General features: G+C 39.3%; 1 protein-coding gene and 1 pseudogene across 5 annotated transcripts in view; one reads left to right on the forward strand and one right to left on the reverse strand.

Annotated features, from left to right (window-relative positions):
* The window catches only part of UBE2E2 (ubiquitin conjugating enzyme E2 E2), a 360,739-nt gene that overhangs the window by 232,294 nt on the left and 114,736 nt on the right, over window positions 1-13,709 (reverse strand). The gene's annotated exons all lie outside the window — the stretch shown is intronic.
* On the forward strand, window positions 5,434-6,863 carry LOC117312114 (elongation factor 1-alpha 1-like; annotated as a pseudogene).

Below are 13,709 nucleotides of genomic sequence, written 5' to 3' on the forward strand. Positions count from 1 at the left end.
CAACACTGCCTAACTCTTGATTCCTAAACATATGTCACCTATACTTAGGTAGAAAGTCCTCCTCTGAAAATGTTGCATCTTCAAAGACAGAAGGAAATCTGTTTTAAGAAGAGACACAAAACTGATCGCAGGACCACCTGGAAGAATACTTATATACTCCCGGTAGGCTTTTGTTGTTCTGTGGGGTTCTGAATTAGCTACTAGCTGTTTTTTACAGAAAGCTCTGTTAAAATGCCCATACGGTATACAATAGTGCAGTTACTCTGCCTTGCTGAATCAACGTCTTAGAGCAAAATATAAACAGCAAGTTTTTTTTAACAAGTTTTGTGTACCATGGGTCATAAAATTCACTCAGCTCTGCCAATGAAATTAGTGTAGAAACATGTAATACGTTTGTCATGATAAAATATTCTATATAACGAACCTCTTTAAAAGAAGGGGTGGAAATGAGTTTTGAATAGCTCCATGGACAGTATCAGTAAGTACCTTTGTAAAAAACCGAATAGTTGATACTTGTATTTTAGGATTTTTTTAAGGACATGAGTCTGTCAGAATCAAATTGATTCACTTGTTCTATAACTATAAATTACAAAGTGATTTATTAAATTATACGGTTAAAGACAACGTCTTGCTTACAAGATCACTTTCATGTTGTTTATATCTATCTCTTTTATCTTAAAGTGGCTGTCAGAATATCACAAGGGAACTGAAAACAGGTCTTTAAATACCTAATCATTTGTCTCTAAGAAAAGCAAAAGAGCACATCATACGCTTTAAGTTAACGTGCCACAAACCACCCTGGACCGAGTGCTTGCCTATGCTGGGCACAATACCCTGCCTGTTACACACAGTATCTCATTTAATCCCAGTGTAACCCTGTGAGAACTGAGACTCAGATATAGTCAATAAACTGCCCAAGGACACTAAAGTTTAGAAGCAAAATCTGAACCCTCGCGCTTGTTGTTTTCCTTTTGCTTTGCTGTTTCTGCGCTTTGGGAGGGGGTGGGAGTGCCAGGGACAAAGGAACTGATGGTGAAGGAGCCCTACCTGGTCCCCCTCTGCCTTCAGCCTCTTTCAACTGTTCCGCACGGTCAGCCTCACATTTCTGTCAGAGCTCACGCTCTGCTGCTTTTCACGGGCTCTGGACAAATGACCACTTTTGTGTCTCTGCTCATGTTTCTTGCACTGTTTCGGGATCGTGGTGTTGCTACAGGTGGTGGCAGAGCACTGGTCCTGCCGGCTCAAGTGTAGTACTTGCTTTGAGAAACACCATTCTGGCAGGCTTGCGGGGTGTGGACAGACACAGGCAGGCTCGTAACCTGGCCGTGCACCCTGGAGAGATCCCCTCGGTTCCTCGGGCCTAAGTCAGGCACGAATGGGCTGGTGGTAGCCCACTGTGCAAGTTCCTTCTCTGAGAAAACAAAGCACTATCTAGTCATTAGTCATTCCCCCCTTTTGGAATTAAATGACAAGTAATTTCTAAATAACTTCTCTTGACCTTTGTAACTGTTATCTGTGGACTTTGGAAACTGCTTTAGTGGTAGCATATTTGAAATGGACCTTGATCTACAAAATAAACATTTGTAGCGGTTAAGAACTATTTAAGAAACAGAACTTTTCATTTTTGCCCTTCTCCGGACACTGCAAAATGACATGCTTTTTATCTTTGTGTAATTCTCAGTGAGCACTAAGATGTTTTTGGGTTTTACATAATTAAGCATTTTAATTAATTCAAAAATTATACTTGCCTCTTGAGAACACTTTGAAAATTTGCAATTCCAATGTATTTAGAAGGGGAGATTTTATGAAACACAGATAATGGAATTACATATGAACTAACTTTCTAAACTCTGAACGTGGGAATACAGAGAAGACCTCTGAGCTGCCATGGAGCCAGGCCCTCACCTGGGTCCAGGACTGTCTTCCGGGTTAAGGTTGCTGGTTTCACAGGCTTAGGGACCTGGCTTTTCCTCCTGCCAATTACAAGGGGAATCCCCACTTCATTCCGCCACAGTTATGAATTCCTGGAAAGATCAACCTAGGAGTCTGAAGAGCACTGAAAAGCATCTTTATTACAGCACAGAGGGATAGTGTTCCCAACTACGGCCCTCTGTCATCCAAAAAAGTTTTAACAAGCATGTTTAGTTCACTCTGCTAGGAAAAAGGAGAGAGTGCTGTAATTGAGAAAGGTTTCTGTTAAAAAAAAAAAAGTCTGAGTCCTTCCTCCTCCCTACCTCCCTCTTCCTTATGTGACAGAGATTAATTGCTTTTCTACTGTGTGCCAGACCTGTACTGAGTGTTGTGGACACAAAGATGAGTAAAAAACATGTTCTTCATCCTCAAAGAGTCTGCTATGTAATGGTTCAATAAACACATAAGCAAATAATTCAAATACAGTATTATTGTTATCGGGTGTGTTCTAGATACTACTAAGGAAGAAAGAATAATGAAGAGTCTTCCTGAGGAAGCGGTCAAGACCAGCTTCAGAATCACGGTGGATTTTCCAGTTAATACTTCATTCTCCAGTGGTGTCGGATAAATGAGGTGTAACTATATTTGGAAAGATTACTAGCTTGGGATTTACTGTGGTCATTCCTCTGGGATTGTAGTCTGTTAGTCTTTGGTAGCGAAGAAAAATAAAATTAAGAGTTATTTCAGGCTCTAGATGGGTCAATTTGTAAATTTTGTAGGAAGCAACTTGAACTCCTCAGAATAAATTCCTTTTTATAAATTGAAGATATGGTTGGATATTCTTTATACTATAACCATAGAATCACTTTATATAAAATCATCTATTTGAGCGTTAAGCAAGGGTAATACAGAGGACCATCTGTATCACTTTATGTAATTTAAAATTTTTAATAATTTTTATACAAACTTTTATTTCATATATAGTAGATACTTATTCTCTGAGGATAATTCCATGAAAAGGCTCCTTAAGGTGCAATCACTGAAAACTAGGATAAAACAGAATAAATTGTGAAAGAATAAACCAAAGAATAGAAAAGTAACCTGATTTTAACTCAGTTAAGAAAATCTCTACTATAACTGAAACAGTGTTCTAATTAGAAGGATAGTGAAAATCGAGTGTTTTATTGGCATGATTTTTTGTACGCCTGACAGCACATTGTTAGATTTTTTTACTGCATATTTGGTTTTTACAGTATAATAAACACATCATTTTTACAAAAAATATTAAGGTGCTTCATCAATTTTTCCAAGGGCCTCTCTCAGTCCTCTGACAGTCAAGTCACTCGTTAGAACTATTCTGTTGTCATCCTTGTTGGCTTTCTCGTTTATTGGTGGCTTGGAATGTGATCTCAGCAGTTCTTCATCATTTTAATTCATTTCGTGAAATCTGAATAATTTCCAGTTTCACTTTAAATCTAATTGAACTTGCCTTATACTTGTTGAGAAACCAGTCTTTGATAGGATGAGCACACAGACAGACACTGGTATTAAACAGAAATAATGTTTGTGTTAGGACTAATTTTGTCAGTGATCACTTCATTAGTATTTTCATTTAGTTATGGCTTTTGTTTCCCTATGTATTTTTTCGTATTTTTTAATTGTAGGAACTGGTATGGTATATTTCTTAACACCTAACAGAAGATTTCATTTAACCTCTTTTAATTATTTATATCATTATGTATGGAACTCACTTTATAAAAATGATAATCCTAACACAGAAACCAGCTAGATGATGAAAAAAGATGATGGTGGTGGTGACGGCTGGCATTTGTGAAGCTCCTACTCTGCACAGGCGCTCTACATGGCAGTATACAGGGTAATCCTTCCCACAACCCAGCAAGGTTAGTGTCAGTCATCCTGACTTCATGGAGGAGGGAACTGAGGAAGTTCACACAGGTGGGGAGTGTCGTAACAGTTGAAGACAAGCCATTCCAGTCCTCACGTTTGTGCTCTGCGCTACAATGTCTTTCCTTGGTGTAAAGAAGCATCCACTTCAGAGTTTAAATACAGTTTTTGGTGCGTATAATATGAAATTCATAAAAACGTGATCAGTCCACAGTTGTAGGAATACACTTCTAGATTTTTATGTACTTTGTCTATTAAGAAACTGGCAAAAATGTCTCTTGCTCCCGTTTGTTATTGAGAGAGATTCCACAAATACATACCCCTGTCTCAGCTGATTCAAGATCCACAAGGGAAGGAAAGATGTGGAATTAATGAAATTAGCTTTCTAAAACAAACCTCATAAAATATAGCAGTGTTTTAAAAAACTACCTGACCTCATGAAGTACATCTAATACTAACAGCTTATTAGGATAAAAGTTCTATTTAATGGAACTTGTGATTGCCATTGGAATTGCAGTTAGCTTACAATGTGTATTTTTCTATTACCCACTACTCTAGAATTACAAGATTCAGCTCGGATACATTCATGAGTTGAAGGAGGAAATACAGATATTTTACTCTTTTATAACTGCAGAATCTGGAATTTCAGATGGTGAGTTTTCAGTTGTTTGAAAGTTTTATTTCTCATTCAAAGAGCAGCTTTGATCATGGCCTTTGGTCAAAGATGCTGTTTTTATTGTTAAAAAAAAAAAAGACTCTTCAACATCAAACAGTAGAGGAGGAAGGAGTCTAAAATTAGCCTGTTAGGTCAGGCACATAGAACTCTGTGGCCCCAGGAATAACGGCATTCCTAGAAAAATGCCTCTTAAGATGAGTAAAACTTCAGAAGTTATTGCTTTATTCCCTTGGTTTTTAAAAAAACTGTTGTCCTCTAGCACGAATAACCAAATAATGATACATTTCACAGATAGAGCCATAAGGTGTCACTGAGCCTTCAGGCTGAGATCTTATGGTTTCTTATATTCTCTCCTAAGAAAAATAATGGGATCACACTCTTGAAAGCTGTCAGATTCCTGTGAATTACCAGTCCACGCACATGCCACCTTAGTTTTGGTATAACATGTCCCCAGAGACTAGCACTATGGTTGTTTCTCCAGCACCATGAGCTACCAAACCTGCCGAGGCACTAAGCATGCTTTCGGCATATGCCCTTAGAGATGTGGGCGCGTCAATGCTGAAGCCAGCCGTCCAGCCATCAGGTCTGCTTTTCTGCTCTGAATGCAGTCTGTCTTGCATTAGAGGCAGGCATTAAGGTCCCTTGAGTTGCCTACTTGGGTAGCAACGTACAGAAGGGAGAAAATCCACTTTCATTGCATCCAGTGATCTTTTTACAAAGCGTGAGGACTGATCTTTTGCAATTCTAGCCTAGTTAGTGTAATTGCAGCTACAGTCGTATTTATTTAGGCCCCTAATCCCTAAATCAACCTTCTACACTGGGAATTTCAGATTAATTTTAGGTTAACTTTATATCACCGTAAAGAAAATCCTTTCACTTTTTTGCAAGAGGTTTCCTGCCACAACAGGTGTCATAAGAAACCACTACAAATCTAAGCCAAAATGGGAAAGAAAAAAACTCCTATCAGCATCTTCACTGGACACACAGATTTGGGCAAATCTACCACCACTGGCCATCTGATCTACAAACGTGATGGCACTGACGAAAGAACCACTGAAAATTTTGAGAACCAGGCTGCTGGAGATGGGAAAGGTCTCTTTCAAGTATGTCTGGGTCTTGGATAAACTGAGAGCTGAATACGAGTGCAGCATGACCACCGATATCTCCCTGTGGAAATCCAAGAGCAGCAAGTGTGATGGGACCATCACTGATGCCTCAGGACACAGGGACTATCGAAAACATCGAGGGCAGGCCCATCTCAGGCTGACTGTGCTGTTCTCACTGCTGACGCAGGCACTGGTGAATCTGAAGAAGGTGAATGGGCAGACCTGTGAGCGTGCTCCTCTGGCTTACACACTGGGCATGAAACAACTAGTTGTTAGTGTTAACAAAATGGACCCCACTGAGCCACCCTGCAGCCAGAAGAAAAACAAGGAACTCATTAAGGAAGTCAGCACCTACATCAGGAAAACAGGCTCCAACCCTGACACAGCAGCATTTGTGCCAAGTTCTGATTGGAATGGGGACAACATGCTAGAGCCAACTGCTAACACGCCTTGGTTCAAGGGATGGGAACTCACTGGTAAAGATAGGAATGCCAGTGGAACCACAATCCTTGAAGCTCTGGACTGCATCCTGCCACCAACGCATCCAACTGACACGCCCTGCGTCTGCCCCTCCAGGACGTCTACAAAATTGGTGGCAAAGGTGGTACTGTCCCCATGGAGGCTGGTGTTTTCAAATCCAGCGTGGTGGCCACCTTGGCTCCAGCCAACCTTGCAACTGAAACAAAGTCTGCTGAAATGCACCATGAAGCTTTGAGTGAAGCTCTTCCTGGGGACAATGTGGGCTTCAATGTCAAGAACTTGTCTGGCAAAGATGTTCATCACAGCAACAGCAACATGGCTGTTAACAGCAAAAGAACCCACCAATGGAAGCAGGTGGCTTCACGGCTCAGGGAATTATCCTAAGCCATGCAGGGCAAATCAGTGCTGGCCGTGCATCTGTGCACGACTGTCACACAGCTCACCCCGCCTGCAGGTTTACTGAGCTGAAGGAGAAGCTTGATCGCCGTTCAGGGAAGAAGCTGGAAGATGGCCCTAAATCCTGGAAATCTGGTGATGCTGCTATGGTTGACATGGTTCCTGGCACGCCCACGTGTGTTGACAGCTTCTCTAAATACCCTCCTCTGGGTCATTCTGCTGTTTGTAACATGTGACAAACGGTTGCTGTGGGTGTCATCAAAGCAGTGGACAAGAAGGCAGCTGGAGCTGGCAAGGTCACCAAGTCTGCCCAGAAAGCTCAGAAGGCTAAGTGAATATTATCCCCAATACCTGCCACCCTAGTCTTAATCAGTGGTGGAAGAACGGTCTCAGAGCTGTTTCTCTCAACTGGCCATTTAAGTTTAACAGTAAAAGAGTGGTTAATGATTACAGTTCATCATTAAGCTTTCAGAAGGAAAGGAGAGTATTTTGTGGACCATTTGTTTGTGAATGTGGAGGTTTTAAGTTATTACTTTTTTAAGTCAGTACTTTCTAACGGAAACAACCTGACCAAAAATCTGTCACAGAATTTTGAGACCCATTAAAACAAAGCTTAATGAGGAAAACAATCCTCCCAAATCTCTTAGATATTTTATATCTGTTGCCTCTTTAGATACTAATAGCCTCATGTAGCCTCAAGTGGAAAATACAAGCTCTTTCCATTGTTAATTACTGTTTTAGACCTGTGAAAATTTCTCAAAAGCTCTATCAACTCAGTCCCCAGAACACGTGTCTGCTCTCTTCCATGTTTTGTTTCCCCATCTTTTTTTTTTTAACCAAAAGCAGGGGTTTTTTAATTTTTAAAATTTTTTATTGAAGTATACTTGATTTACAATGTTGTGTTAATTTCTGCTCTACAGCAAAGGATTCAATTATACATATATATATATACATTCTTTTCCATATTCTTTTCACTATGGTTTATCACAGGATATTGAATATAGTTCCCTGTGCTATACAGTACGACCTTGTTGTTTATCCATTCTTTACATAATAGTTTGCATCTGCTAATCCCAACCTCCCACTCCATCCCTCCCCCAACCCCCACCCCTGGCAACCACGTCTGTTCTCTATGTCCGTGATTCAGTTTCAGTTTCATAGATAGGTTCATTTGTGTCATATTTTAGATTCTACATATAAGTGATATCATATAGTATTTGTCTTTGTCTGACTTACTTCACTTAGTATGATAATCTCTAGGTCCATCCATGTTGCTGCAAATGGCATTATTTCATTCTTTTTTATGGCTAGGTAATATTCCGTTGTATATATGTACCACATCTTCTTTATCCATTCCTCTGTTGATGGACACTTAGGTTGTTTCCATGTCTTGCCTATTGTGAATGGTGCTGCTATGAACACAGGGGTGCATGTATCCTTTTGAATTATAGTTTTTTCTGGATATATGCCCAGGAATGGGATTGCTGGATCATATGGTAATTCTATTTTTAGTTTTCGAAAAGCAGGGTTTGTTTTGCTTTGCTTTTGCTTTGGTTCAGTGAACCTAATGACCCTGCATCGTTAATTTTTTCTCTTAACCTGTCTACATTCTTTGTACAACTTTTTGTCTTTTCTCAGTTCTATATTACTTTCCTGCCAGATTTCCTTTCCTGTCTTTGTCCTAAGTTTGTCCCTGTCCTGAATCGCTGTCAAGGCCCTTCCTGTGGCACTCACTCCAGTGAGGCTGTGCTCACCCTGAGGGCAGTGGGCACCTGGCCCTACTACCCAGCAGCTAATCATCAACACACAAAATGTGGAAATGGATTGCCTATAGACAATAGTGTTCACTGAGATGATTAAAGAAGCACTGACTAAATTTAAAACAAAGTAAACCCCACCCGGGAATCTAGGAACAGAATGCCCTGGTTTTTTATATGCAGCCTTTCTATAGAAAGTATTCCAGGAAATAGGATAGAACCAAATTCATGATAGTTAAAAGCCTTCTACATAAATGGGTACTATATTTTCATAGGAAGGGTGTGAAAGGAAGAATGGATAGGTGTGCTCTGTGATATGGTGAGAAAACAAGGAGCTGTGAGAACGGCATTTTGATATTTAAGGACCGGGGTTGTAGGATGAGGAAATCCTAAGCTCCACCAGTGGTGGAGGTGGAACTACTGGATTCATTTGAATAGAGAGAGAAAAGATGTTGCTGAGTTCTGGAAATGGGAAGAAAAAGAGGTGAAGACAACCAAAGAACACCTCCAGTGGAAGATGCCAGGAGGAGGATGCACAGGCAAACAAACACTTCCTGAGTGCAACTCTCTCATAAAAAGGGAAGAGAGGAGAAGGGAAAGCAGAGAAGAAGAATCAATGTGGCTACTGCTTATAAAATTTTAAGTTTTCAAAAGATGTACTAGTCATTAAATTAGAGTGTGGCTAGCACTTTTTCTATGTGATGAAATCTACAACCAGTTACGAACATATTTTTAATGAACAGTGTTTTAACATGTTAAATACCTATACCCTACTACATACAGTATTATGGATATTTTATATTTGTCATTCAATGTCACTGATTTGTTCTCAGATTTTCTCAATTACCCATATTCTCAAAGTAGCAAGTTTTCTGCTAAGGCAACTATGTCACTGATATTGAATTACCTACTTATCCATAAAATAAGAGCTGTTTTCCATTTAACTGGATATGAGAGAATAAGGCCAACAGCAGAAGAGAAGTGTTCTGGAAACACACTGCGGAGAGAAGGCAATTGCTTGTTGCAACTACAGGCAACAAGCCTGTGACTGTGAAACTGATATGGTCGTTCACATAGAACTGGAGGCGAATTGAGAATAACTAGAGAATCAAACTTCTGAATAATAACAGACATGGTTTTGAGAGGCATGAGAGAACTTTCTGGCATGGTGATAATGTTCAGAACTTTGATCTGCTGATGACATGGGTTTATTCCTATCTTAAAAGTCACTGAGCTGTATGATGTATAAATAAAACTTAACGTTTACACATTTTGCTCTACGTAAGTTACATCTTACTTTTTTAAAGGCGGGGGAAAACTCACCTGAATTCTAATGGGTACTTCAGACTAAGATATTATTTTAGTTTTTATTATTTCTACTGGATATACACTGAGTATCATCTTTGAACTCTTCTTTAAAGGGATACCCTAGGAAGAAAAACTAGCCAATATATTTCATTTATAACTGTCACGAGCTGAAATTTCCCAACACTAACCTCTGTTTCAGATTCCCACTGTTGCTTCTGCACTATTAGTTGGTGCCGGCAGGGGGTTAACAGCACTCAATTTAACCTTGCTATTTGTACTCTGTTTTGATTTTTTTCTTTTTTTCCTAATTTAACTTCCTTACATGGTTTCCCCCATTTTAAAGATCGTCCGTGCACCATGGGGTCTGTACACTGAACGACCGTAGTGCAGGTAAGCACACAATAAAAGCACATTTAAAGATAATGTGGAGCTACAAGACCTTTCTTTTTTTCTGGGAGCAAAGAGGTATTGCTGTGAAATCACTGGAACAGGAGAAAAACTGAGCAAGTCTACTCATGCTGTTATTTTTCTGAGAAGATTACAGACCTGTCTAAAATACATGTGACTCAGACAGGTATAGATTAATTATAGGTTATATGTCCAGACAGAGGGGCATCTCTGTGACTGTCCTACCTGCAGCTCGCCATGCACACAGGCTTCTCAGCCGAAGCACTTCCTCTCTCTCCCCCACTTTAAAATTCTAGAACCTGTTGTGCCTGGGGCCAAATCCACTACTGTTCTCCCAATTCCCTCTCCTTCCCCTCTTGCCTGACCTGCCCCCTTTCCTTGTCCCTTCAATCCTATCAATGTTGACCCCTTCTGATTCAAAACACAGTCTCCAGCAGCAGAATGGGAGAGAACAGGTGAACTGAAGAGGGCGGTGCTGAAACCCCAGATCCGTCCCTTCCCCCCCTACAGAATCCTGGTGAACTTAAACATTCACCACTCTTACGAATGGTCTCTCTTTTTTCTTTTAACTTATTTATTTTTACTGAAGTATAGTTGATTACAATATTATGTAAGTTACTGGTGTACAATATAATGTTCACAATTTTTAAAGGTTATGCTCCATTTACAGTTATTATAAAATATTGGTTATATTCCCTGTGTTGTATATATCCTTGTAGCTTATTTTATATCTAATAATTTGTAACTCTTACTCCCCACTGCTATATTACCCCTTCCCACTTCTCTCTTCCCCTGCTGGTAATCACTGGTTTGTTCTCTGTTATCTGTAAGTCTGCTTCTTTTTTATTGTATTCACTAGTTTGTGGTATTTTTTAGATCCCACATATAAGTGATATCACACAGTATCTGTCTTTCTGACTTACTTCACTCAGTATGATAATCTCTAGGTCCATCCATGTTGCTGCAAATGGCATTATTTCACTCTTTTCTATGGCTGAGTAATATTCCATTGTACATATATACCATATCTTCTTCCATTCATCTACTGATGGACATTTAGGTTGCTTCTATATCTTGCCTATTGTAAATAGTGCTGCTATGAACAATGGGGGTGCATGTCTCTTTCTGAATTAGTGTTTTTGTTTTTGTTTTTGTTTTGTTTTGGATATATACCCAGGAGTGGAATTACTGGGTCATAAGGTAGTTCTATTTTTAGTTTTTTGAGGAACCTCACTACTGTTCTCCACAGTGGCTGCACCAATTTACATTCCCACCAACAGTGCACAAGGGTTCTTTTTTCTCCACAATCTCACCAACACTTATTTGCGTTCTTTTTGATAATAGTCATTCTGACAGCTGTGAGGTGATATCTCCTTGTGGCTTTGATTTGCATCTCCCTGGTGATTAAGGATGTAGAGCATCTTTTCACATGGCCTGTTGGCCATCTGCATTTCTTCTTTGGAAAAACGTCTATTAAGTTCTTCTGCCTATTTGTTAATCAGGTTGTTTGTTTTTCTGACGTTGAGCTGTGTGAGCTGTTTGTATGTGTCGGATATTAATCCCTTATCGGTAGTATCTTATGAATGGCCGTTGTCTTTCTCTGAGCGGGTACTGAGTAAAACACCAGATTGGCGGAAATGGCTCAAATTCTGGCAATCCCATAAGAGACTCTCCCTTGGAGTTTAAACAGGAAGGAGAGCCCAGCTTCCCTGTGTTCAGCCCGCAATTCCCTTCATTTCCGACCCCCCCCCCCACACCCTTTGCATAATTCCAGCACATTCCTATCCTAGTCTGGGGCCTGAGCTTCCACTCCTTTCATCTTCATGTGCTGGGCACGAGGCACCAAAGTGAAAACAACAACAAAAACACGTCCAGTGACTTGGAGGTGCGGGAGACCCAGATCTCAGGGAAACATGCATTCCAGTTATCCCAAGCAGGGATCCTGAAAGCATTTCTCCACAGATGCATTTGGTGAATAGGGAGTATAATAATTCAGAGACTATTCTACTATAATATTGTAATAGTCTACTACTGCACCGGGTGATATATATCCTGGTTTACACCTGTTGTCCTGGCATATTTATTTTTAATAACAGCATCCCCTTTCACTCCCCAAAAGTTTGGCAGATAAATTATATGTTCACTCGAGTCACAACAAAATGGACCTCTCAGGGAAGGTTGGGATTGTTTAACAAAAACCCAAAATATAAGCAAATGACATTAAGTATTTCAAAATCAATGTGGTAATAGTTATGTTTGAAAGTATTACAAATGCAAATGTTCATTATATGTTCTTAAAAACAAAACAAAAAACCCTTTGGAAAGAGGACTGTCATTACTATGATGTAATTTGTACATGATGCCTACAGCACTGCTATATAATTAATGTGGAATAACCACCTAGTATTTAAAACATTAAGGCAGATGGCATAAAATCTTCAGAAAAGAATAAACATTTCAACTGGGAATTTTTCAGCTTTAATAATAAAAGTAAATGTTTAAATTTTTCTTGTTCCTAGTTCTTTATAATTAAAGGTAGCCAATCATGGGTCGTCAAGAGATACTGACTTTAAAATTTGACAAACGTTTTACATTTATCTTTCTTTTTACCTTTGTAAAAGACATTGCCTCCTATAAATTATACTTCACATTTAAATGTATAGGTATGAATCTGCATTAGTAAAACATGCTTTAGTAAGAAAACAGTTTGTTTTCTGATTTAATACTAATCAGCCATTGTTAATGTGCTATAAAATACTACTTAAGAGAGATACCGATTCCAATTATTAAAGTTAATGGCCTCAGTTGTCTCATCTTGCCTTAGTCTAGGACATTAAGCATGCAGAACCCATAATTTAATTACCACCTGTTAATATTGGCTCTAAGTTCATTCCTCTCCTTTCAGGATGTAACTCAGAAATGAGCCAGTTAAAAACCATTATTTTCCTTCTCAAAACACCAGACTGCTAACTACACCCACAGGATACTGATCACAGATTTGCTGGGACTTTCAAGATGGAATTTGCTGCCTCTTGCCTTTAGGGATTGCTAAATAAAATTATTATGTTTGTCCGTTTATCGTTCTAATTGTTTAAACCTCTAGATTCTATAAAGAGATTATATTTTCTTCCTTTAATATATTTATATACCTTTAAAACCATTCAAGAAGTGGAGAGTTATGTCTTTCTATAAAAATAAAGGGCAAAAATAAAAAGAAATCTACACCCTTATTCCTATTTGAACATCATGAGATGGGAAAAAACATCAGAGGATGTGGCACAGAAAGAGGGTTAGCTTATCATGAAATCCCATTGATATGCACTGAAGAAACATACCGTTCATTTACAGGAATTTATTAGAAACTTTGTCCCCTGTACCCTCCTGCTCTATGTACATTCCACTGAAATCTAATTTTATCACTTCACCCAAGGGAATCAAACTCTGGGAAATTAATTTGTGTTAACCAAACTCACAAGAGATTGATTTACAGACGAGTAAATCACTTTTTAATTTGCCATGAGAAAGCGACCTGATCCAAGAACCAGAAAAATTCATCTGATGTTTCTGAGTTCCCGCTACTCTCAGCTGAGGCACCACAGTGAATACAGAGGTGAAAAGCACTTGGTCTTTTAACAGGTTCGTAACCTGGTGGCGAGGTCTTGGACAAGGACACACACAAGTCAGATGACAGTTACTGTCTGAGTGACCTGCAGTGGTTCAATGTAGAGAGGAAGCCTCCTTCTTTCTGCTACGTAGACTCTG

Source organism: Tursiops truncatus, chromosome 4, assembly GCF_011762595.2.
Source record: "Tursiops truncatus isolate mTurTru1 chromosome 4, mTurTru1.mat.Y, whole genome shotgun sequence".
In the NCBI taxonomy this organism is placed as follows: Eukaryota; Metazoa; Chordata; class Mammalia; order Artiodactyla; family Delphinidae; genus Tursiops; species Tursiops truncatus.